Raw genomic sequence first — 22,243 nt, forward strand, 5'->3', positions numbered from 1 at the left:
TTTACTACCTGTTACCTCTTCTTCCTTATTCAACTTTAATTGCAACATTAGATTTAAAAGATGTTCATCATTGCATTTCTTTTTATCCAGACTCCAGGTATTTCATAAGGTTCTGTGCATCTGGATTACACCATCAGCTCTCTGTCTTACCTTTTCAATTATCCACTGCACCAAGAGTGTTCACAAAGCATCTAGCTCCAGTTATAGCTCATTGCAGGCTGCAAGCTATCCACATGGCTCCATATTTAGACAAAGTCCTTACCTCTGCAGTGTCTTTTTCAAAAGTGTCAGGAATCTCTCTTGGGTGAAAAAGCTCTTACACAAGCTGGGATTCCAAGACAACATTCAAATGTCTTTCTTGACTACTTCTCACACATTCTTTTTCTTGGATAATATCATGAAAGACTGAATACACACGAAAAGAACCTTATATGGCTGAACACACAAGACAGAATGTACAAAACACTGAATACCACTGAATGAATCACAAAACACTGAATACTTCTCTGTCACTAAAAATGTCTTATTACCAAACCCCAGCTATAAAATCCAGTCCCAGATCAAGGGACATTGGAATAGTGGTGCTGTTAGGGAAAGGGCTTTCAGTAATGTGGTATGTAGGGTTGGGGTTAGGCATTGGGGTAGGCTTAGGATTATGCTTAGCACACATAAAGGTGAGAAAGGGGCTTCACCCCCCCTGCATCATGTTACTCAAGTGTGCTGACCCTAACCCTACTTCTTCCCCTAACCCCAGCCCTACACATTATGATACAAAAATCCTTTCCCTAATGGTACAGCTACACAATACAACAGGACACAGATTACACAAAATCAGATATTCACAAAATTGAATCTCTCCCCTTACCTAACCCTTACTTTAACCCTACCATGCAAACAATTACATATCTACCAATTGCTACAATACAGTCTTGCACCACTGCTTCATTCAAATATTGATTTTACTGCACACTCCTACTTACCCATGCAATACAAAACTTTAATTCAACCAGGTGATTCACATAAATGAGCATTGTCTCATTCTCTCATTAGATTTTTTTATAACCTCAAAATCTTTTTAACCAAATTAGTATTCTACCTTTTGAGTTACAACAGTGTGTGTGTGTGTGTGTGTGTGTGTGTGTGTGTGTGTGTGTGTGTGTGTGTGTGTGTGTGTGTGTGTGTGTGTGTGTGTGTGTGTGTGTGTGTGTGTGTGTGTGCATGTGTGTGTGCATGTGTGTGTGCATGTGTGTGTGCATGTGTGTGTGTGTGTGTGTGTGTGCATGTATCGCTAAACATACATACATACGTATATATATATATATATATATATATATATGTGTGTGTGTGTGTGTGTGTGTGTGTGTGTGTGTATATATATATATATATATATATATATATATATATATATATATATATATATATATATATATATATATATATACATTTACATGTAGTTCATAATATTGAAAACTCAAAATACTGAAACCTTTTTAAGGCAGAGGCAAGCCCCACTGCACCCCACACACCCCCTGCTAATTGTATATACCAACTCCAGGATCGCACAACAATAGGATAACTGTCAATTTCCCTTTTCAGTATTTTGAGTTTTCAGTACTATGAACTACTGTCACAACTGGATATATAATATATGAATGTGTGTGAGCACATGAGTGTATATTTTGTGGCAGAATGGGGGAACATTGGAAAATTATCTGTAAAAATGTGGCACTTTTCCTGTAATGTCAATTTCTTGTAGAACAGGAATATATTTATGTCATTCAATGTGTGAAGAAATGTTTCAACCATCAGAAAAGACAGCTGTCACGTTGAGATTCTTGCAGACTGCACCTGTTTTTCTTTTTTTTAAACTACCAAATTAGTTAAGTGCTTCCTGTGAATCTTTTCCTGCTTGGATTTAAGCTTGACTACTGAAAAGAATATTAAGGCATGAATTTATTAATGCGCCTGCTGCCATGAAGTAGAAAACTTTCAGAAAGCATAGTGGTTACAAAGGTATAGTTAATAATATGAGAAAGTGTAACATAGTTATTTGCGTTATTTGCATGCCTATATATATAGCATATTGGATTCAGTAAAACTGCAATGGAAAACCTTATATTATGCAGATTTGCACTATTAGATTCTGGTTAGTACTGTCAGGAATACTCTGATTTGCTTATATGTATTTATCATGCACTGGTTTCAGTATGATAAGATACTAAATGTCCAATGCTGCATTTTTAAGGTCATTGCATTCAAGGGATGTCTGAGTTTCAACATAGGATTCTGCAGTATGTTGCATTCAGAGATGCAGGCTACTAAAATTTACATGGAAGCTATTTCTTCAAGCTGAGTAAAAAACATACAGCATTCACTTCATCATTAATGACAGATGCAAGGCGGGCACATGTCTTGCACTGAGCAGCGTTCTACCTTCACTAAGAATGATGCCACAGTATAAACATAAAATGATTGATTTTAATAACTGGCATAGTTTCTACTGTCACTGCAGAAGAATCCATTGTCTATCAGCATAGGAGGCAATGATTAACAGACAATGCTGCCTTGCCAAGGATGGTCTGCATTTGTCCTACCTGGGCTTTTGGATATTGGCTAAAAATTTATCTACACCCTCCGTGCCTTTTTAGGTAATGTCAAAATAATACCCTAGCAAAAAAAAAAAAAAAAAAAAAATCAAAGCAACCCTAAGGTGTTACTGCACAGTGCTCAGAGACTAAACAAGGAACTCCACACCCTGCAAGCTCTCCTCACACTGGACAATGTAGACATCTGTTCTGTCACTGAGACTTGGTTTAAACCTACAGAAAGTACTCTGGCAGTGGAGGGCTACAGTACCTTTCATGCATTTAGACCAACAGCAGCATAGTCGGGGGATAAAGGTGGAGGTATCTCAACCTACAGCAGCAAGAAATACAACTCCAGCTTGGTTAACCAGGATGATGCCAAGGAATTCATTCACATCTAAGTCTCCATAGACAAGGTTCCTTACCATGTCCTGGTTAGCTACAGGTTGCCCTATATATCCCATGAAGCCCAGAACCCTTATCTAAACCTACTAGAGATGCTCACCATCCAAACCAGTACCCTATTCATTGGAGACTATGGTCTGGGAAACAAGCACTACCTCTAATTCACAGGCACAACGTTTCCTGGACTTTATCAACACAATCACCCTGGACCAGATAGTGCACACTCCAACCATAGGATCAAACACATCTGTCCTAGTACTAACCAAAATGAGAAAGCTTTGCACTCCCCTACCCGCCATGTCATATCATCATTTGTGAGGTCAAACCACAGAGTTGTCTCCCCATGAAATAAAAATCAGTCTGGAAAACGCAAATAACCCATAACAAGTAGGAACTATTCTAAAGGAAACTACATCCTACTAAGTAACAGTTTGTTAAAATTCACAGCTTCCCCAAAACCACAAGAACACAGCTACTTATGCAGAATTATTTACAGAAACCCTGTACAAACATGTAAATAGCTGCAATGAGTCTGCTGTACCTAACAGAAGTAAGCCCAAGTCTAACACCAAAAACAAACTACACTGGTGAAATCCTTAGCTTAACAGTGTATATAACAAAAGAAGAAAAGTCATGGCCAAAATCATAAGAGGCAACTTTCATATAGATAAGAGTTCTCTGATTAAACTAAACATGAAACTAGGAGGAGTAATAAAGTCCAAAAGGCCCAATTAGAAGGTCATGATAGCTGTAGAACAGTGTCTGTGTGCTGTGTCTTTAAGAGGCATATCAAGGACTGAACGTGCATATATAAATAGCAGACATGTGCTATACTCAGTTCCATTTTGAAAGTACACACAGAGAGTGAGCATGTATGAATGAATGTAGCTAGCTTGTATATAATTTTCCTAAGTTAAAGTTAATAAGCTTAAATCATGATGTGTTTGTACATAATAAAACAGCTTGAATAGAACCCACAAAGACTAGTCTATTACATCCTGACTAGATGAGCGACATGGTGTCAGAACCAGGATTCCAGAGACTGATATTCAGAGCCATGAGATGCAGAGATAACAGTGAATGTAAACTAAGAGAAATGAGCACAAAAAAGGGCCAGAAAAGAACCAAAGGTTCTGCATGAACAGGTTATTTTGTAAAAAAGATAAAGCAAAGCATTACAAGGGCACAAACTGCATTATTAAACAAGCAAGAGGCACAATAGATTTATCAATTAAACAAAATGTTTAAGATTAAGATATCTGATAAAACAATTATCAGAAAAGCAAACTGAGTATAAGCAAAATGAGTGTATTTAGAGTAACATAAGCACAAGAAAAGTATAACAGGCATGAAATTAAATTAAATGAGCAAAACAAATATGATAAGGGCAGAAAGGGCACATTAAGCATAAATAAAGCAAGATGACTGCATGTTTTTGGTAAAGTGCTGTGTTTTGGAATAACTATGACTTTGTATTGTATCAAGGGCATAACTAGATTTATTTGAAGTATCTCAAAGTGTATAAAAGTGCTTAAAGTGTATGCTTATTACTGTGCATGCATTCCAAAGAGTTTATTTGTGTGCAAAATGCAACTATTTCATGAAGTACAGTCAAAGTACAGCCATTTCAAAAACGTTTCTTGTGCTGGGAATGTATATTCAAAAAGTGTTGCCATTACAGAGTGCTTCTTGCACTGTAAAGAATTATGTAGCAAGGTACTGCCATTTTGGGGAAGTTTCAGTGTGCTGTGTAGTGTTTATTCATGGTGTAGTTACTTCAAAATGTTTCTTAGTCTGAGCTTCTTCTGCACAGTTCATTCACACAGTGCAGTTATTTGAAATGTGTTTTACACTGATAAGAGGTGATTTCTTGCAGTACAGCAATTTTGAGAGTATTAAAGTGCCCGATAGACTTAGTTCACAAAGTTCAGTTGTTCAGAGGTTTGTTGTGCTATTGGACAAAGTTACAAGTACTGGTATAAATTTCTGGCATATGTGTATGCCTGTGTCTGTGCATATTTGCAAAATCCTTCACTGGCATGTGTTAATATGCCAGATGGATTTTGAAAGCCCTCACCACTTGTATTTCATCAGAATATTACAGAGAACTGGAGAATATCTGAGCAAGGGTATGATATTTTTATACAAGCAGCTTATTCTGACAAAGATGCATGCACCATGGCATTAATTTTGCTAAACCTATCTGGGTCAGAGGCCATTGAAAGCAAGCATTCATTTGTTTGTGCACCAGCAGTATATGAAGGAGAAGGTGGAAATTGTCATATTGTTGTACACAGGGCCGGTGCTAGCATTTTGGGGGTCCCCAGCAAATGTCAAGTTGGGGGCCCCCTGGACACTTCCAGTCTAAGTATCACCCTGTTACTACCACCCCTCATCCATCCTTTTAGCTCTTGCTACAAACTTTTAGGAGTAGTATACACAGGCAGATCTGCAGCTACAATGCCTATATACAGCGCTATATTGGCTCATCTCACAAAGTTACATTCACAGTTACTGGCATTTAGATATAACAGTGATACATTACAAAACCGCTATGTGCTGGGCCAGACTTATATGAAATGGGATCCTAGACACTGCCTACTGTTTCAGCCCCTCCAAAAAACACACACACATTCTGTATGCTCCCCTCAGTTTCTCCCCATCTTGGGTTTCCCACACCATGCAAGTTATATTTTTATTCTGTTTCTCACATTTTACCTTTCTATTCAACTTTTTCAAGAAGCCATAACTTTATATATGCTCGGATGTGCTTTTTAAGGTTTTTTTTTTTCATTTTACTCAACTTTTTCATCCAATAATGGCCTGAACAGAAATTATGATTAAAGAAAGAAATTAATTGGTGCGGTTCAGCTTTAGTTTTCCTTTGCATCCTTTCAACACACCTTTACTGACCAACACAGCACATTAATAACCATTTAGGAAATAACTCAAGTTGGGACCCTGAGAAGCCATAAAGATGATAGGTGCTCTAAAATGTATTTTAGAGCATTTTCGAACCTTTTAATCCAACAGTGGCCTAAATAAAAATTGTGTAAGAAAAATAATTTGTCTTATTTTTTTCTTTCAAGGAAGACATAAGTTGTGCCCAAGGCTTAATATTAAAGGCTGACAAAATAGTAGCTCACAATAAACTAACAAGTCAATTGAAATGAGGATATACAGATCCTATCTGGGAATACTGCCTGCCTCCTTAATCCCCCCTAAAAATAGTCACTGCCTGTGCATCTTTCTGGTATTAGATTAGAATGAAAGCAGAGACTCAAATGGTCACAGTCATGTATTTCAAGTGACTGCTCACATACATGCACACATATATATATATATATATATATATATATATATATATATATATATATACATATATATATATATATATATATATATATATATATATATATATATATATATATATATATATATATATATATATATATATATAGCATGCCTCCTGAGTCCTCACCCCAACACTTAAAGGCAGCTACCTGTATACAAGCCTGATGTCTACAGTAATGTATTCTACTTTGTTGCTCCTAGACAGTACACTGCCCCAACAGGAGCTAAAGTAGCTTTCTTTGTACTTCTCTGAGTTCTGTGAGAAATGTAAAGGAAACAATGACCACACAATCCCCATTCCTCCACATAACCTACAGCAACTGCCTGTACACACGCATCTGAGCAGGGCTGGTTTTAGAATGGGTGCAGTTGACAGCAGAGACCATTATCAGTTTTATCATAACAGGGTCATATCACAACTCTGTTCAGGTTAAAGGCATAATCAGAAAATTAAGGCATTTTTTCTCCTCATTTTTCCCCAACCAGAAACAGCTTTTGTGGGGCCGCTATGCAGTCAAGGATGAAGAAGGGAGCCCCTCTCTATGCATTTATACAGTCTGGGAAGTGGGGGTTATCAGATTCCTAGGAGGTCTAAGTTTCTGAATGTCTGTTGATATATGCTATGCCTGACTTTTGAAATATAATTATTTGTAAGCTGCAGTTTTTACTGATGTGTTTTACCCATGTGTGTGTCCTGGCAATATTGGATGTGTGCACTGATAAAAATCAGTGATATTTTACACACACACACACACACACACACACACACACACACACACACACACACACACACACACACACGTCACAACAATGCTAGATTTATACTTATTTCAGCAAATAATGTATTGTGCAACACTGGTATTGTCATCCCAGATCAGTGACTGCTATTTAGCAGTTGTCAAACAGTAGAGATAAGTCACTTTTATTTACCTCATTGAGGAGTAAATGAATACCTGTCACTGTCCCTGATTTCACAGATATTCCAATTTTGCCTTATAATTTTGCTCTGTCCTTCGTAAAAACGTTTTATTTGCTGGTATGTAACTCAGTCAAAATTACAGTCAATAAATCCAGACATCATAGCTATATACTTCTTATTGTCCAAAAAATGTTTGCTGATGAAAAACATGTTATTCTAGTAACTTTTTAAGTGAATTAGAGTGATGTTTAAAATGTGTTCCTCATTTTGAGCCTTCATTCTATTATTTTGGCATTGAAAGGAATTGAGAGTTATAGTATCGGATGTTTTGCCAGTATTTATTAAACTCCCTGAAAGTGAAACCATCCCTGAAGATCAGAAGCATTAGCTCTTCTTAAAATCCATGGTGTGCCCTGACATCAGTCACTCTGGGCTGCTGGTCTCTCTAGTGCTTGCCTTGCTCATGTTCATTATCAGCTTTAGCCTAAAAGCTTCATATCACAATCCTGTTCAGGTAAAGAATGCAATCAAAAATACATTTTTATCCCTCATTTTTCCACAGCCAGCAGCAGCTTTTGTGGGGCCCCTATACAGTCAGGGATGATTAAGTGGCTTCTGAAGCCACTGGTACTGCAGGTACCTAAATCTGACTATTTTGTTAGTTTTAATGGAGAGGATGTCCACCAGCACAGTTTAATTAAACCAGGGGCATTATGTCAGTGACAAAATATTTAATGGAATTGTGAAGCCTGTCACTTGACAAACCATTGTTACTATAACTAAATATCTTTGAATTTTGAAGGAGATATAAATAAGAGTTATTATTACCTTGTACTATGAACTGTCTAATAGTTTCTAATATTTTTCAGCCTTATTTCTATGTAAATACCACTGTCATATCTGCTTGTTGATGCATGTTTTACTGGTGCTTTTCTCCCCAGGTCTCCACTGAAAATGGATATGTTGTCCAGTCGGACTTTCCCGGTCAACAAATGTAAAATAAAATAAACAAAATTACCCACCTGGTTTATTAAGCATATAAGAGTGCTGCACTAGCTTTTGTTGGTTTAACAGATGTTACAAAATATCAAGATTAGATAACTTGCTGGGGTTGGGGGCCCCCCAGGATCAGGGGGCCCCCAGCGACCGCAGGGTTCGCTGGTGCCTAAAACAGGCTATGGTTGTACAGGCAGAATTAAGGGAATACCCCACCTGTTTGAAGTGCAAATTCAGGGAAACGTGCAACCCCCAGACAAGTATTACATTAGAGAGGCATTTGTTTTACACAAGACATCAGAAACCAGGGGAAACTTTTGCAGCTTATATTACTGGTTTGAGGAACAAAGCTGAAATATTTTGCTTTGGTGACTTAAAAGATGAGTTAATAAAGGACAGGCTTGTGTGTGGTATTAATAGTGCTGCTATGAGAAATATTTAATATTGAGTAAAGCCATTGAGATTTGTCAAATCCGTGAATTTACAGAAAGACGCACAAGTATGCTAGCAAGTGACAAGAGCATGGCCTCAGTAGGCTCCAGAGCAAATGTAGATAGCATGCAACACATGGCAATCAGCAGCAGGCTCAAGCACATGGCAGCTACAGCCCTTGTTGGTTTACCAGAGAAATCACATAGTTTTCCAGAAAGTTCTAAGAAAGGAGCACGCTCAGTGTAGTACAAGCTTGAGTCAGCAAAACCCAAATCCATCTTTATTGTTAACTGTCATAATTGTGGTGCCATTTATGAGTCTAAGAGAGAAAAATGCTTAGCATTTGGTCAGCAATGCCACAAGTTTAAAAAACAGAACCATTTTCAAAGGTTTTGAAAATCATGTAAACCTCACACAGTTATAAAGAGGGGTCACTCAAAAAAGCAAGTTGATCATATAGAGAGCTGCAATTCTACTTTCTATGTAGATGGTGTATCAGTAATTGGTGAAAAGGTTAATGCAGTGAATTTGTTGGCAAAGAATGAACTGTTTTGTAATATCCAGATCAATGGTAAATCCACCAAGCTCAAAGTAGACACTGGTTCAAAGTGTAATGTTATATCAGCAGACACATTTGCTAAGGTGAGAACTAACGAACAACTCAATGTGACTAGTAGTACAAAACTTGTTGCTTATGGAAGTGAAGAAATTGAAACCAAAAGCTCAGTAGTGCTTTCATGTTATTTGGCTAGGAACTATTAAGTTTGTTATTCTATGTAATTTGAAGACTTGTGCAATTATTATTGGGTTTCAGAGAAAGTCTGAGAATTAATCTTTTACTAAAGAGGTTCATCATATAAGGGCATATTCTAGTTCCTATTTTTCTGAAGCCATTTTCTCAGAGTCTGCTGATGTTTTCGATGACAAGTTGGGAAATTTCCAGTTGTGTATTCTATAAAGTTAGACCCAGAGGTTAGTCCAGTAGTCAGACCAGCAAAAAAGTTCCAATAGCTATGCAGGATAAAGTCATAGCTCAGCTGGATAAAATGGTATAGCAAGGTGTAATTTGTCCAGTTGCAGAACCAACTGAATGGGTGTCATCCATAATAGCAGCCCACAAGAAAGGCTTAGACAAAATCCGAATATGTATTGACCCAAGAGATTTGAACAAAGCTTTAAAGAGACTGCATTATCCAATGCATACAGTTGAAAATGCCGTAGCCTAATACCAAATGCTACTGTTTTTTCTGTCTTTGGATGCAAAAAGTTCATTTTGGCAAGTGATGCTTGATCACAAATCCTCATTGCTGACCACTTTCGGTACTCCATTTGGCAGATATAGATTCTTGAGGATGTGATTTGGAATAAATTCTGCAAGTGAAGTCTTCCAGCATGCAGTGGAGCAAAGGGTGAAGCAGAGCATGACAGAAAAGAGAGTTCCAGAGAGAGCATGTGAAGTGAACTTAAAGCTCAGTCCTCTAAAATGTAAGTTCAGACTAACAGACATTACATTTGTAGGTCATTTATTTACCAGCACTGGCTTAAGACCAGACCTGCCTAAGCAAGCAGCTATTCTTGAGATGTCAGCACCAGCTAATATTCAAGCTCTACAGCATTTTCTTGGCATGGTCAACTATTCAGGCAAGTTTATACCAGATTTCAGTGAGTTGACATCACCTTTAAGAGAGCTAATGTGCAAAAATGTTACATGGTCTTGGCTGGAACAGCACCAGAAAACATTTAAAGACCGTAAGCAGCCACCCTGTCTACATTAAGACACTATAATGTCAATAAACCAGTCACTCTCCTGTGATGCTTCAAAATTCGTTCTTGGCGCAGTTATTTTTCAAGAAGGAAGCAGGTAGCCTATGCATCTAGAACACTTACCCAAACTAAAATGTAATATGCTCAAACTGAGAAAGAACTTTTGGCAATAGTATTTGCATGTTCAAAGTTTCATGATTATATCTGTGGTTGAGCTATTCAGCCTATGCATTCAGCTCCAGCAAGATTATAAAGAATGATGCTCAAATTGCAAAAGTACAACTTCAAAATGGTCTGTACAAAAGGCAAACTTCTTTATCTGGCTGTTACCTTATCCAGATTGCCCAGAAATACAATGGAACAGCTTGACATAGAGAATTTTGACTTTGACATAATGGCAGTGTGTAATGTTCCTACCACGTGGTGAGAGATCATACAAAGACTGATCCAGTTTTGCAAAAGCTCAGCCACTACATTAATGCTGGATGACAAACAAAAACTGATGGAAGAGAAAGCACCCAGCCGAAGTAGAGGTGCTATACCATGAAAATACTCCACAACAAAGCAAAATGAAAAAAGTGAAATATAATGTAATAATCCAAGGCCAATAAACGCTCCAATATACGCTCCAAAAAGGTTTTATTTGCAAACTGACAAAGAGACACTTGCGTCGACCTAGGTTTCGTCCGTCTCCACGGACTTCTTCAGAACACAAGTACATACAAAATCTAGCCGCTTAAATATCCATAGTAACCAAATTAATTAATCAATCAATTACATAATTATGTGACATAATTAATAAAAACATTGTTTAAAATGAAACCAAAGTTGAAGAAGACGTGAAACAACATTTTGTTTCATCCATCAATAAAATGAAAACATTAATATGTGATGCTAACATTATATAATAATGTGAACATGAACTCTAGATTTATATGAAATAAAATACCCCCTAATATAAATAATTTGTATATAGTGTATTTTGTATGGTAATAATATGAGTAATTAACTGACAAAACTAATGGCCATTTAAAAAATGTGCATGTGAATATAAATTTATATACAAAATATAAATTATATGATACATATAACTTATAAATACCTAATTCAATACCGTGTGTAAAAAATCTATATATATGTTAAGTGTGTAATAAAATGATGATAAATATCCTCGTACAAAAATATATAAATATATTGTCTAAAATGTAACTGTACGTGAACCTTGAAATTCCCACATATAATGAAAATAATGTATATAACGAAAAAATGTTTGAAAATACATTTAGTAAATTGATGTGTATAATATGTGTTATGTCTATATCCTTAGGTCGTCAGACCACCCATAAAATAAAGTCTAAAATGTAGTCAAAAATGTTTTACTATCTAAAAAAAAGTATAAAATTTGTCCAATATATTGTGGATAAATTTGTATATTTGAATGTGTTTATGTATTAAAATGTATATTTCTCTAATTTATTCAATTCATTCAATATAATCAATGTGTTCAACGTATTTCAAATGTATCAAAAATATATATCATATATATATATACACTTTAAATATATTGAAATATCCTAAGTGTTTTAAATATTTTATTTAAGATTTTAAAAAATGTTAAAATGTAAAAATGTTAAAATGTTAAAATATTGAAATATAAAATGTGTGACATATGTGTACCATGGTGTGTGTGATACAATATAATATCTAACAGTGGATGGCCAATAACGACGTGAACTATACTAATTACCTTTGATGCTATGTAACCATAAAATAGGTTTAATACTAATGTATTCATTGAGCCCAGGGTACTGGTGGGCATTCAATAAAATCTGCATCCTCAATTCTGATATGTCCAAATTGTATTTAGTAATTTTACCCTGTTGGTCCATTTTCTGATGTAATACTCCAAAAAACTTGAACTGGTGATTATTATATTGGTGTATATGTCTGGCTAAGGCATTGGTTAACTTATTATTTTTAATATCTAGTAAATGTTCTTTAATCCTGTCCCTCAAATGCCTACTAGTTTTCCCAACATAAAAACCTTCACATTGTTGACATACTGCAATGTAAACAACATTGCAGGTGTAACAATTAATATGTTGGTGAATCTTAATCCTGTGATTGTTTACTATCACTGTTGTACCAGTGTTAATCAGATGTTTACATACCGAACACCTTCCACATTTGAAGTTACCCGTAGGTTTGTTAGAATACATGTCCACCTCAACATTTAAACTTTCAAACAAATCCTTAAATGATGTGTCTTTCCTGAAAATGTATGTAATGCTCCCTTTGAAAAGGTCCCCCAATGTGTTGTCCATGTTTATGAAATTCCAATTCTTTTTGATAATGTTTTTAATGACCCCGAAGGTGTCATTAAAAGTGGTAATGAATAAAGGTATACTATTGCATATAGATCCCCTATTAACAGCATATTGAATTTTGTTACCAGTACCCATCATACACTCCTTACCATTTAATAAAGCTTTGTAAAAACCATTCTGCCTTTTATTTTTCACCTCATTAACAATAATACTACAAAATTCCGTTGGGTAACCCCTGTTCAAGAAGAGTGTTATAATGAACTGTAATTCATTTTGAAAGTCCACCTCCTCACTGACCATTCTGGCTGCCCTCACCAACTGGCCTTTGACCACAGCTTTTTTCTGGTGGTCAGGGTGCCAGCTATCGTAATGTAAGTAAGAGTTTGAGAAGGTGGGTTTTCTGTAAATGTTGGACGTTAACTTATTTTTACTTTTATCAAAAGTTAACTTAATATCCAAATAACTAATACTGTCCTGACTAACAACGTGTGTAAACTTCAAAAAACAAACAGTACTACCAAATACTCTAAAAAGGCTTTTAGTTCTGCCTGTTCACCATTCCAGATAATAAATAAATCATCTAAAAAACGACCATAAAATTTAACATGTGTAAAAAATTTAGTATTGAACACATAGTTGAGCTCCCAAAAGGTCAATACAAAATTTGTGCTGGATGGCCATTAAAGCAATCTAGTGTATCACCTGAAGTGCAAACCTATTTTCCTTACAGAGATAAGATGTTGATGGAAGATGGCATTATTTTCAAAGGTCCTAAAATTGTTGTTCCTGCTTCCTTACAACATGAAAATATCCAGATTTTGCAACATGGTCACCCAGGTTCCAAATCTACCAAAAGAAGGGTGACAGAACTAGTATTTTGGCCTTCACTAGTGAAAGACATTGATAAAGTACTTTCTTCTTGCTCAGTATGCAATAGTACTAAACAGCATTGCAAAGAGAACCACTTCAGTTAAATCAAGTTCCTGAACTACTTTGGTCAAGAGTAGCCACTGACATATTCGAGTGGAACAATCAGCATTACTTATACTTGGTAGGCTCTTATTCGAACTGGTTTAAGATTGATTTACTACCTAATCTTACATCCACTACGGTTATTACTAAGTTGAAATTTATTTATTTTTTTATTTATTTATTTTATTTATTTTAAGTTTAATGACCGGGGAAGTCCACTGGGCCACAAAGAGCCCTTTTTCAGTGGAGGCCCGAGGAGAAAAGCTCCAAGACATTCCAAGTTAAATGTTACAAAGAAATAACAAAGAGTTCATACAGAACAATTAAACATTACAGAAGAATAATACATAATGCAATAAGCACTTAGAGAGTTAACACTGAAGAACATGAGGATTACTAGACCTTTGCAGGTTAGGTAAACTCAACATTAACAGAAGAACAAAATGTGACTTAAGCTCTAAGTGAGTTAACTTTTAAAACATAGCTACAATCCATTTGTGGTTAGATGAACCATTATTTATGAAAGAAGCACCAAAACTATTTGTTATTGAAAGTATAGTACATTAGATAACAGAGAAATTCAGTGCCAGGTAGGGGATGATTATTTAGGATGACAAGAGGCAATCGCAGTGATAACAGGTGATGATTTCAGTGCAGGGAAGAAAGAAAGGGTAGAGAGGGGTTTATGCTGGAGCGTGGCATGGGCATTCCCATTTAGCTGCTAGATGAGAGAATAGCTGAGATTTGAAATTAGTATGGTTTGGTAGGTTGTGTATATGAGGGGGGAGAGAGTTCTACAGTTTAGCTAAGGAGTAGGAAATTAGTAGATGGCCAGGAGGTCGTATGGGTTTGTGGACCAGAAGGAGATTTTGGCTTGTGGATCTGAGTGGGCGGTTGGGTATATAGGGTTTTAAGGATGTAGTGATATATGGGCAGTTTGTAGGTTTAAAGATGAGCTTGTGGGCAATGGTGAGTTGAAGGCAAATGAGGTAGTTGGGTAGTTCAAGCCAAATGAGGGAGAGGAGGGAGTGGCAGTGGTGGGATGAGTATTTAGAATTGGTTGCAAATTTGCAGATCTTATGGTAGCAGCATTCAAGTTTGGAACATAAGCCAAGGTGGAGATTGGTAAAAAGAGGGCCACCATACATAAGGGAGGGGAGCAGGAAGGTAGATGCTAGGGTTTGAAGAGTAGAGGGGCTGAGGAAACGGCTGTGTCTGTAGAGGAGATCAATCTTTAGGTGGGTTTTTTTGATTGGGGAGTGAATGTGGGTATCAAATTTTAGTTCATCTATGACGATACCGAAAAGCTTTGTTGTGGGAACAATTTCAAGGAGGGTGTTGTTCTGGCTCTGTATGGTGAAAGAGGTTTTGTCAATAATGGAGTTTTTGGAAGGAGAAAATAACATTAATTTCATTTGAAATGTTATTTCTCAGTCCATGGTAGTCCACACAAAGTTATTTCTGACAATGGTACTCAATTTACTAGTCAGTTGTTTCAGAAACTTGCAAGAGAATAGGACTTTGTACATGTTACTAGTAGTCCAGAATACCCACACTCAAATGGATTAGCTGAACGTGCAGTACAGAGTGCAAAGCAATTACTTGAGAGGTCAAAGCATGATAATACTGATGTGTTTTTGAATTTACTTAATCTCAGGAACATACCCTGTGATAATATACTTGGCTCACCTGCTCAGAGACTTCTATCCAGGCAAACCAGAACAACACTGCCTATTAGTTCCAGTTTATTGAGGCCTAAAGCTAAAACCAATAGAACAATTAGAGCCCAATTATTCAGGAAGCATTCTTTCCAGAAGTCTAGTTATGATAAATTGAGCAGATTTCTTTGTCCTTTGAAAGAGAGACAGTGAGGATGCAAACGGTGAAAGGTTTCGACCAGATTGCTGAAGTAACAGGTGTATGTACCAAGCCAAGATCCTCCTTTGTAGAATTTGAGGGTGTGGAATACAGGAGAAATCTCAGACATCTTCTTCCCTTACCAGAATCATTATTGCAGGATTGTTCCTATGATACAGACTCTAGATGTCAGAGCAATCCAGATAATGGTCTTGTTCCAGAACGTGTCTTACCTTCTACTTCCGTTCCTGATGATGTTCCTGATATTCGTTAGGTTGAACATTCAGCAGAGACAGTTCCAGTTGCTAAGTCTAATTCTCAGTTTTATGTCACACAATTTGGTCATACTTCCAGACCTAGTGTGAAATACACAGCGATCCGGACATAACTGTATATATGTACCTAGTTCTGTATAACTGCATGACAAAGAACTATTTGTATTGTTTGCATGTAACTGATATTCTCAGCATTGCATAATCTATTTCCAAAGAGGGTAGATATAGAACAGAGTGTGTGTGCTGTGTCTTTAAGAACCATATCAAGGACTGAATGTGCATGTATAAATAGCAGGCACGTGCTATACTCAGTGCCATTTTGAAAGTGCAGCCAGACAGTGAGCATGTATGAATGAATGTATCTAGTTTGTATATAACTTACCTAAGTTAAAGTTAATAAGCTTCAATCGTGATGTGTTTGTACATAATAAAGCTGCTTGAACAGAACCCACAAGGACTCATCTATTACATCCTGACTAGACAAGTGACAATAGCCTCCCAGGCTAAGGACAATCATAAGGCCTTCTTCACCTATGTCAGGTACCTTAAAGGTAACATTCAGCATGTGCAAAACTGGGGCAAATGGCACAATCTTCACTTACCAGAGTGACACAGAGAATCTACTGACTGATAAATTTAGTAGCTCTAACATCAATCCCTCACTAGCTCCTGTGAAATCCTTTCTAGCATATTCCTCACAAATATCAACAGGGAGCAGGTCCTAATGAAGCAAGCTAAGGCCAAAAACGCTGCTTCAATGATGGGCCCACACAATATCCCTAGTTGCCTCCTAAAAAGCCTAAAACATGACCTAGCAGGACCACTTGAGGCACTGTTCATCTCCAGCCTCAAAACAGGTTATATGCCAGATTAATGGAGGGCTGCAATGGTCAGCCTTCTTCATAAGGCTGGACCATCAACTGACCCTGAGAACTACAGACACATCAGTCTGACAGGTCTGATATCCAAAGCCATGGAATGAATTTTCATGGAAATGGTCCACAAGGGTATTGGCAATCTACAGACACTGGACCCATCCCAGTATAGCTTTGTTAAGAGAAGGTCTTGTCTATTCAGCCTGTTGGACTTTTTTGAGAGGGTCACTGAGGCTATGGATGAGGGGAATATGGTGCATATCGCTTATCTTGACCCAACCAAGGCATTTGTTACAATACCCCACTCAGTTATTGCTAATAGACTCGCAGAGCTAGGCACAAATCCCTAAATAACTCACTGGATTGATGGCTGCATCACAGAGAGAACCCAAGAAGTCAGGATCGGTAAGACTACATTCACCAGGAGACCGGTCACCAGCAGAGTACCCCAGCGCTCCATGTTGAATTTGCTCCTGTTTGGTATCTGCTTCTAGAAATTAAAGACTAATGTCAAAGGCCTCTGGGTCACTGATTTTACAAATGACTGAAAATTGGGATCTATCATAGATTCCCCACACACAGCAACATCCTACAAGAGAGTCTAACACCAAAAAAGCCACGGATTAAAACTCAACAAAAAAAAATGTATTTTTTTTATTTTATTTATTTTTTTATTTTACATTTGTTTACCGGGATAGTCCGACTGGACATAGGTCCATTTTCAGCAGAGGCCCAGGGAGAAAAGCTCCAAGTATCATTTACAAAACAGTTAAAGCAAAAAGTACAATGCAGGGTCCTGGGCTTCCTGGGGTGAAAAGCTCCAAGTATAATTTCCAAAATAGTTCAAGGAAAAAGTACAATGCAGAGTCTTTGTTACACATAACACAGTTTCATTTATACAACAACCCTATGAAAATATCAAGTAAGTATAAAGTCATAACACAAAGGAATAGGTAAAGGCAATATTTTTTGTTCAGGCAGTAATTACAGTTGTTCATGTAAGTAAGATACAGCTAGCATAGGGATTGTTGTTGCCTTAGAAAGGTTGAAAATGTTAACTAATACAGTGAAGTTTATAGAGATTTGAAGGTTTATTCCTTTAGAGGATGGTAGTTGCTAGTTTTGACAGAGAAGTTAGCAGAGTATTAGTGTGGTTTACCCAGGGGAGTAGCATGAGCAGAGCCAATTGTTAGTATAGTGGTTTTTAAGGTTATGTTTGAATATTTTAGTTGAGGTAGTAGAAGTTATGTGGCCTGGTAGAGCATTCCAAGTTTGGGCAATTGTACAGGCAAACAGAGATTTACCTACTTCATTTTTGTGTCTAATAACCTTTATTAGGTTCTGGTTACTGGATCTTAGCTCTCTGGAGGTGGTATATGGCTGAATTACATGTTGGCATGCCGGTGTTAAATCTGGTTGGTAAAAGAGTTTCTGTGCTGTTGAGATTTGATTGAATAGTAGTGCATGTGGCAGTTCAAGCTACTTGAGTTGCTTTAGTGATAAACAGTGATGGGACCTATGTGTGGATTCTGTGGCAAACTTGGCAATCTTGTTATAACATGATTCCATTGTATTTAGTTCTTTTTGGTTCATGTTGGTTACTATGGGGGAGGCATAGAGCAGTATAGATAGGAGGTGGGTTCTAGCGATAGTAGCTTTGGTTTGTTTAGTCATGAATTGTTTATTTCTATAGAGAAGTCCTAGTTTTTGTTGACTTTCTTGATAGTCTGGGCTATATGGATGTTGAATTTTAGCTGGTTGTCGATTTCAACACCTAGTAGTTTTGTGTGTGATGTAGGTTTTATTTGGATATCACCTTTGGCTATTAAGTTAAAGTTCTCATTTAAGGGATGGGGTCTGCCAGGTTTAAACAGGATCAGTTTTGTTTTGTTCTGATTGAGTATAAGTTTGATGCTGGCAAACCAGGTTTCAGCTTGGGAGAAGTTAGTTTGGGTAAGGGAGTGTAGTTTGTTTATTATGGGGGCGGCACATATAATTGTGGTATCATCAGCATACTGCACTACTGAGACTTTGGGTTGAGGGTTGAGGAGATGTCGTTGGTGAAGAGGGAGAACAATAGTGAGCCTAAGATGGATCCCTGGGGAACTCCTATAGAGATTGGCAGTAAGGAGGATAGTTTATCTTGCCGTAGAACTGCTTGTTGCCCACCTGATAAGTAGTTGGTGAACCATTGTATAGTACATGGGCATATGTTTAGGTTTGACATGGTTTGAAGAAGCATGTTGTGATTCACCATGTCAAAAGCCTTAGATAAGTCTAAGAAAATGGAGGATACAAATAGTCCTTTGTTCCTGTATTGGTTGATTATGTTGGTGTAAGAGAGAAGTGCAGTGGTAGTGCTGTGTGATGGTCTAAATCCATGTTGTGTATTGGAGAGGAGATTATATTGTAGAAGGAACTGTATTAGCCGAGTATGAGCAACCCTTTCCAGTATTTTGGATAAAGGGAATAGGATTGCAATTGGGGGTAGTTGGTCAGTTCTAGAGAGGTCCCTCCTTTGTGAAGTGGAATGATCTGTGTGATTTTCCACAAGGTGGGTACTTTGTGTTCAGATAATGATCTATTGATGAGGATAGAGATAGGATAGGATATAGCTTCTGCTGCTACCTGGAGGAAATCAGCAGGCAGCTTGTCTGCAGCTAGGGTGGTTGGTTTTAGTTTCTTAAGTAATTTTGATATTGCCTTGGTAGGGACTGGCTGCAGGGAGAAGGTGGTAGGAGTGTTTTGGTTATTCTGCTGTGTTGGAGTGGTTAGTTGTGTTGGTGTGTTTGTGTTTATTTGGGCATTGGCGAGTTTTAGTACTGTTTCTGTGAAGAAATTGTTAAATTGTGTGGGGATATTGGTTTCATTATTTGGTAGTACAGGGGTAGGGGTGGAGGCTTTTCCTGGGTAGAGTATTCCTGCTATGGTAGTCCAGAATTTTTGGGGGTTGTAGGCAAATTTTACTTGAAGTTTTCTATAGTAGTTGGTCTTGTCTGCTTTAATTTGTCTTTTGGCTTTGTTTCTAAGTTCCAAATAATTTTGTCTTAGGGTAGGGGTTTTGTTTTTTTGATATATTGTCCAGCTTTTATCCCTATCTTTCATGGTAGTTTTAGTATCCTTTGTGAGCCATGGGGCGTAGTTGTTTTTTATCCCGATGGTTCTGGAGGGTGCATGGAAATTCAAGATATCTAGGAAAGTGGAATTAAAGTATTGTACAGCCTCATCTAGTGGTAGGTGTTTAAGGGGAGTCCATTTGCAAGATTGTAGTGATTTGTTAAAATCAGCTGCTATGAAGTTTTTTTTGTTACGTATGACCTTAAGTCTGGGCTGATTGATGTGTTGGTTGGATCTGTTCCTAATTAAATAGGTTGGTTCGTGCTCACTTAGACTGTCTGGGAGAGACCATGACTGTTGTACAAGAGTGGGGTGGGATGACAGTATCCAGTCTAGGATGGACTAACGTTTGGTTGTTTTGTCGGTTCTAGTGGGGGTCTGTATTATTTGGGTGAACCCGTGGAGGTTAATATGGTTAGAAGGATTGTGGTTGGAGCAAGTAAGCCAGTCTATGTTAAAATCTCCTAGAAGTATGGTTTCATGAGGAAGGGAGTTAGAGATACAGTTTAGTAAGTTTTCTGTTGAATTAATGTTATTGCCTGGAGGGAGGTAGGCTCCTGCAATGATAATTTGTTTGTGGGGGTTTCGTTTAAATTTGGCTAGGATAATTTCTATGTCTTTTACATCCAGGTTATCACAGTCAAACTGCTCTATAGTTAGATGGTTTTGGAATAATATTGCTACCCCTCCACCTTTTTTGTCTAATCTATCTTTCCTAATAATATTGTAACCAGGTGCTATGATCTCATTGCTCTGATGATGTGGTTTAAGCCAGGTTTCAGTTAGTATGACTATCTCCGGTTTGTATAAGGCTAATAGGGCAAGATGGTCCTGAACTTTATTAAGTATGCTTCTTATATTTATGTTTAGGAAGAGTAGAGATGAGGTGGGTCAGTTATATAAAGGGTTTACTATGTTATGGTTAGATGTGGTAGTTGGTGTAGGTCCTGGATTGGGGTGTATATCACCACAACAAGTGAGTGTTAGTAGTAGGTTATGGCATAGTTTGGTTAACTTGTTTAGTATTTTGTATTGCTTTTGATAGGAGAAAGGGTTGGTTTTTAGTTTCAGGTGGAAGTACATATAGGAGTGTGGTTCACAGGAGGCAAGGTCATTGTGAGTAATTGTGGAGCTTTTGAGCTGATTGTGATTAGTTATAGGTTCAGTTTGCCACGGTGGTGGATTACTGAAATAGAGTTGGATAAGGTAAGAGGAGAGAAGGGAGATTAGGAGTAAGGTAAGTGTAGTGGATGGATAGATTAATCTTTGTAGTAGAGAAGTGTTGTGTGCTTTGAGCATCATTTTTATTGTGGTGTAAGTGGTATTAAAGTGGAGATGGATTTGTTTCTGTGTGTAGGGTGGGGTATGTGTGAGTGAGGGTGAGGTGGGAGGAGGGGTTTGTGATTGATTGGTGAGAAATGATAGGATAATCGGTATAGGTGAGAATTGCCAGTGGGTGTGGTGTTTAGCTCTAAGTTACAGTAGCCCAGGGGTGTGTGGGAATGTGGGTAGGGTAGGGAAGCGAACGGGGAGGGGTTGCACCATCCTGGGAGCGGCCCTGTTGTTCAAAGAACAATCAGAGAGGGCTAGCTGAGAGAGGAAAAACCTAGATGTATTGCTCTAGGGTTGTGCTTTTGATTTCATTTATATTAGCACATACTTTATAAAGGTAATGTGGACAGTTACATAGACTGGAAGCAGGGTAAGGGAAGATTGTGTGTGCAAGGCTGTGAGAATGAGTCTACAGCCCTTACACTGGAAGCAGATAGGTATGGATGTAGCAGCACTTAAGCAGATAGTAAGGCAGGCGAGGTGAGAGGGGAGGTGGTGGAGGGGGGAGCAGTTGGAGTGTTAGGTTATAGTGAGAGCAGGCCTAAATTGATAGCAGTACTCAGTGTGGAGGTAAAAGGTGTGTGTAGAGATGGGGGTTAGCCCAGTGGGAGCTGGACAGTGGAAGACAGGGAGAGAGTAAAGTGAGTTACACTGCAAGTGGTTGGGAGTATAGTAGGATGCTATAGGGGTGTAATACTGGATAAGTGGGATGGTGTATAGGCAGAGTAGTTTTACAGCTGACCAGGTACCATACAGTAGAATAGCACTTTAATAAGGTTAGGAGAACTGGGTAGCTGATATAAGTTTAACACATACTTATTTTAAATATATTGGCACAGTTGTTGAAGAGGTTTCCACTGTTGTTTCAGCATGCAGGGGGTGTAGGTGGTCTTCTATATTGGTGTAGGATATGCAACTACCTTAAATTTGGTGCCAGGGACCTGTGAAATAAGGATGAAGAAAAGGGGATGAGTAGGAAAGTTGTGGACGGAGAGGGTTAATATAGTTGAGAGAGAGCAGTGGAGAAATAGGT

This window comes from Protopterus annectens, chromosome 6.part0 (assembly GCF_019279795.1).
Source record: "Protopterus annectens isolate FY-2018-M chromosome 6.part0, PAN1.0, whole genome shotgun sequence".
Lineage (NCBI taxonomy): Eukaryota > Metazoa > Chordata > Ceratodontiformes > Protopteridae > Protopterus > Protopterus annectens.